Below are 5668 nucleotides of genomic sequence, written 5' to 3'. Positions count from 1 at the left end.
CTGCCCCCGCGATCCCCCTTCCCTCCCCCGAGCATCACCTCCTCTCACTTCAAGCCGTTCCCTCGGTCGTCCTCCCCCTCTACCCGTGTCCCTTTCGCTCCTTCTCTCATTTATTGCATAACCGTGCACGAGGTTGCCAACCTGCGCCGCGTAATACTCTATAAATACGTTTCGCAAATAAATAATCGCGCCGGCGATATGTCTCTTTGCGCCGTTCCAGCGGTTCGATCGGACACCGGCGACGTCGCCATTGCCACGCTTGGAATTTACACGATGAAATGGCCCGATAGCCGAACCCGATAAGCGTACCCTCCTCGATAACGATGCCATGCATGCCTCAGAATACACGTATGCAGTGTGCTATACGCGAGAGAAGGCGAGATGCGTGCACGCATCCGGCGTAATACACGAAGTGACGCCCAAACGTTTCTCTTTCTTGAGTAAACCGTATGCACGAATGCACGAGAACGAGACGATGTGTTACCAATTCGCGATATTCGATATCAGCCTTTTTGCCTTCGGGCTATCCCGTGACGAACGATGGCAATGCTAATCGATTCTCGTTCCTCGTGTTATGTAATTCGGCAATTTGGTCCGTTGTTTGCCTCTCTTGACACCTACTGATCGATACTCGCAGTACTTTTTTTCATCGAGCGCTTGGGTTCTTTTATTGGTGAAATAAAATCCTACTATCTTTGATTGATAAACTAGACGATACAATGTAAACATGTAGTATCGATGTAACTATCCAATATTCGGTTGTTCAAGGAATAAGATTGGAAATCTCTGAAAAACTTTGAAAGGTTCCGGTTGAGAGACGCTAAGTTACGTAACGAGAACCTCCAAAGCCACTTTACAATGCAAACCTGTTTCAGTTTCGTTCCCTTTGCCTTTACGTTCGCGCCACTATTCGCCAATTCGGCGTTACACTCGGCAACAGAAGAAGAACAAGAAGAAGAAGAAGAAGAAGAAGAAGAAGAAGAAGAAGAAGAAGATGAAGAAGAAGAAAAAGAAGAAGAAGAAGATGAAGAAGAAGAAAAAGAAGAAGAAGATCGAACGTTTTCGCTCGAATGCCCGTTTATGTATATCTCGAGGTCGAAAGGCTGAGCCGTAAATGGCGAAAAATCGGCCTGATCCAGGCCTGCCACCGATGAACTCGAGAATTGCGAACGATGAGACGCCGAGAGCCAATCGCGGGCACGCCGGCGATCAGCTGTCGGGTAAATTTACACCAGGTGAATCAGAACTGTTCGTGGCGTAGGAACGTGTATCGCAAGGCGTGTTTCCACGAGAGACGAGAGGTACACAAGAGAGGGGGATGTCGAAACAGCTTTGATCGGCCGTAACTCCGTTAAGCCCGGAGACTTGGCGCAAATTACTCGGCCGAAGTTGATGTTTATTTCCATGACACTTAGGAACTCGCTGCGAAGTTTGTTGTCCTCTCGCGGCCCTGCTAAATGATGTCAGACATCGTACAACAAGGAAATGGCCGGGTGACAGCGTTAATTTGCGTTGTCTTACGCGATACTCTCTGTTGGAAGACCAATCGTCTTCAGTAACAAGATGCAGATGCTTTGGACAAGTAGAAAGTTTTATAAGAATTGCATAATTTGTATCTTTTTGAAAAAAAGAAAAATGTAAGCTCGTTTATATAATAATCTCTATTTATTATCCAAGTTTCTAAATTAATTAATTTGAGATAATCTTATATTTTTTTCTTCCAATCTATTTCTAATCTCTAATGTATATGTTTATCGTAAAAATCTTTTTTCGTTAAAAATAATAAAAAAAAAAGAATTGGCGCTTCATTAGATTTACTCGAAACGAATATATTTCCTTCAAACCGTTCCAAACGACATCGACATTACGTAACTGAATACAATACTGTTCAAAGAGTGTCGTGGTAAACTTTCGTCACTACAATTAGAACGTTTCATCTGGCAGATCTACCGGTACCGTGATGCACCTGCGCCATTGGGAAGAGTTAAAATTTCGTGCGGCCTTTTGAACCACGTCGACTCATCGCCGCTTATCGTATATCTGCGCTCATTCGAAAAACGACAGCTTGATTGCACTCCGTTTATCCAAATATTCTCTTCTTTTTATTGCTTTCTCCTCGCTTCTCATCCCGAGCAGCAGACATCAGTCGTTGCGTGCAGCCGCTGAAGCGGAGCGCGCGCGCGCTTGTCGTCGGGAGTTGTGCGAGTGGCGTGAATCTCAGAATGAATGTAGGTCAGGCTATAGAATAATCAGTATGGAGGTAGGTTCTTATGAACGAGTGCAAGCGTTCCGCACGCTTTTAATATTTCCCTTCTTTCTACGGCCTGGCGGCGTCGTCGACACGCCACACATTCGCGGAAACGGCCGCGAATAGACCGAAAGTATTCTGCAACGCGTGGCAAGGCGTCGCGGTTAGGATTGACAAACGATCGCGTCCCGTTCGGCTACATCGTCCAGATTCTATCGAGGTTATCGATAAAATGTTTCCTATCATTTGTTATCTCGCGCGGAGACAACATGTTGTTTGATGTGTACATTACTGCAATATTAGTAAAGAGAGAAAAAAAAAAAAAAAGAAAAAAATATCTGAGAGAAATCTTTTGATAGAATAGCAAAAAGGTTTACCATCGAACGAGGAAGATATCTAATATGTTTAAGTCGAGGCGAGAAAAGTTTGGAACCGATAAGATAATAAACTAACTGCAGCTACCAATTTAACTCGTACAGTTTGCAATTTCGTGGAATTCGAATCGAACATCGTAGTGCGGACATCCACTGGTAAGATAATCGAACGCGTGGATTGCTAGAGTCACAGAGATCTGTTTTCATCGCTCACGCCCATGCATTGCCGCCTAAATATACGCGAGACAAAATATAGTGAGATGATCTTCGGAAATAAGGAACTGACTACACAGCCGGGAATATCCCACGCAATATCCCACGAATTTTATCAAAGCAACACACGTAATGTATTTGACATTCCGACTTACGATTGTTTCGTTTACGCCTATGCAGTTTCCATGACTAGTATTGCACAGGATAAAATGTAACGCGATAAAAGGCAACCGGTGCGATCTGCGAGAATGACCGATCTCGTGGATTACGTAATGCTTTGACGCGAGTATACGAGATGCAAACGGCCCTTGGGGCCACGCAATGCGCAACTGCGAAGGAGTCTCGCACGGTCGCACAAACAAGAATGACCGTTACAGTTTCCTTAAGCGAATTCAGATGTGGCAATGCTTGCGACACTTTGATGCCGGCATGGACATGGCACGGTATAGCGCGGCGGTCGATCGACGTTGCCGACCGGTGCCAAAATCGCTCGAAAAGATTTTTGAATTTGGGCCGGGCCGGACGCGAATAGCTCGGAAATATATCGACCGATTCAATCGGTTAAACATTGTCTTCCGTTTCTCCCGACCATTCATTATGTATTTTCGTCGCACGCAGTCTGCCGCGGACACGTACATCGCGGATAAATTGTGGCCCGTTACGCACACGGATTCATCGCGTCACCTATACGTCAATACATCGGTCGTGGATACGGTACTGATTTGCATCTGTTCGTCGTACGATTCTAACAACGGCGCGATTCGCATCTCTATGTCACTTTGTGAATCGTTCAATATTTTTTCATTTGTCAGCAAACTTCGTGCCACACGTCGAGGCCAACGATTCTTTGTCAATACTCGTCGAAATTTGAATAGAACCTCGCAGTTTCTAGTTTTGGTTATGAGAATCGATCGCTAATGTTACGTGTATTTCGTGCTACGTCACGCATGCCTAGCGACAGTATATCTTCCAACGACATCTACTAATCGAAATCCGAAAGCTTCTTCGATCTCTCGAATCTCGAAAAAACCACCTTCAGTTCGTATAAACGAAGTGTATTGTGCTCTTCCCGTTGTCATTTGTTTCGTTATAGACGGTGTTATCTAGTTGTGTTAGCGTCTCGATTTTACAAACGTGGACGCGCGTGATTCTATCGAGAGCGCGTTTATCCTATAAACGGCAACTAATAGCCACGCTATATCTCTCAACGTCGATTCGATCGCGAGTTAACGTCTATTACCGCGTTGCCTGTACCGCCGCAGTTAAATGTGTAAGCACCTTTTCGAAAAGGACATTTCGCAGCCTACTGACTACGCTCACCGTGTTTCGCGGCTTCCCTTGTGCTTCTGGAGAGCCAACGAAAAGCTCCGACGGGTTTCTCATGCGAGAAAAGTCAACGTTTTTCCAGCGGTCAATACGAGAAGCTAACTGGCGACCGGGTGTCGGAAGGTTAGTAACTTGGTCAACGGTGAACGACCGAGGGAGGGAACTGCGCATGCGCCAGTACGCCGGTGACCCAGATGCGCGCAACGTGATTGCCGCTCGGCCGTTCTCGCCGATTCTCGGCGACCCTCGGGGCCTCTCGCGGTCGCCTCGCGGTTGACCCACATCGCTGCTACTCGCGGCACTCGCCACCACTCGCGCGCTGTTCGCGCCATTCCCTCTCTCTGTTTTTCTTTCTTTTTCCCCTCTTTTCGACTTACTCACTCGTTCTTTCTTTCTGTCTGGGATTTATCGATGCGCTTCTCCTTTTGAATATCCCGCGACAATTGGATAGTTTTCGATGATAACAACGGTAACGATAAATGATAGGTGTTAATTTGAAGAAAATTGAATGATATGTCGATTGTTAATTAGAATATGCGTCCTTTAAAGTTTAAGAAAAGTAACCGAGGATTTAAAGAAATAGAGGTTATATTAATAAAACGAGGGTCGTCTGATATCGGTTCTATTAACCGGTTAAGGAAAAAATACTGTTAAGTAGAAGATATATACGTTAAAACTTGAAATAGCATTAAGTCAAATATTTTTTAGTTGTGTAAAAAAGACTTGGAAAAATGTCAGAATTATTCAACGCAAAATTCGTTAGGGAGAAAAAAGAGTTATGAATTTCGTAATTAGAAGATACCCGTTGGAAAAAAGAATACTAGAAGGATGTGTGCAACGATAATTTAAAAAATTCGGAAGCCGGTACTACTCGTGATTCGAGGAAAATTGGAGGGTCCGAGAGAATCTCTGAAATATGAAAAGGCACGTACGGTGTGTCTGTACTTGAAACTGACTCACTGAAGCGTTGCTCACTCGTGACTACCACTCGTCTGAATTCCACTATCTTTTTGCTCCTGTCGGGTGTCAATGTTGTTTTACCATCAAGATTTAGGCACGATATTTTTACAAGTTCTCTTAATCTTACCTTTCAATTCGTTAACCTTACCATTGAATCAACAACGACTTTATTATAAAATCACAAAAATTATTATTTATGCAATCATTGATCATCATCTTAAGAAAAATAAGTTTCATTTAACCTTATATTTCATCGCCTGACATTTATCTATTTTATTATATCTGATTTGAACGATCGCATACGAGAAAAAAAACTCGCACATGCGAGGTATTTCTTCCAATAGTATAATTTGCACAATATTCGCACCTACGTACGAAAGAATGTCGAAAGGAGTCATAACACCTTGAACACCATCGCGGTATCGCGTACGGTTAACAATATTAATGATCGCGTTCGATAATTGTTAGAAACCGGCGGGTTCAGTTATTAATCGCCAGTTCTCGATTAGTTTCACGTCTAACGACACCTTTATCTGTCGACATTATC

At 43.9% G+C, this 5668-nt stretch overlaps 2 protein-coding genes across 5 annotated transcripts in view; one reads left to right on the top strand and one right to left on the bottom strand.

Annotated features, from left to right (window-relative positions):
• LOC102676978 (probable nuclear hormone receptor HR3) overlaps positions 1-5668 on the bottom strand; it is a 121816-nt gene that overhangs the window by 26105 nt on the left and 90043 nt on the right. The window lies entirely within an intron of this gene.
• The window catches only part of LOC102674933 (histidine decarboxylase), a 115982-nt gene continuing 114189 nt past the window's right edge, over positions 3876-5668 (top strand). The window contains exon 1 of the mRNA XM_031513094.1: positions 3876-4284. The gene's annotated coding sequence lies outside the window, so the exon portion shown is untranslated. The remainder of the gene's footprint in view (positions 4285-5668) is intronic.

The sequence above is a fragment of the Apis dorsata genome, unplaced genomic scaffold, assembly GCF_000469605.1.
Source record: "Apis dorsata unplaced genomic scaffold, Apis dorsata 1.3 scaffold_577, whole genome shotgun sequence".
NCBI lineage: Eukaryota > Metazoa > Arthropoda > Insecta > Hymenoptera > Apidae > Apis > Apis dorsata.
The sequence above is the reverse complement of the archived record's forward strand: the minus strand, read 5'-3'. Positions and strand labels throughout refer to the sequence as shown.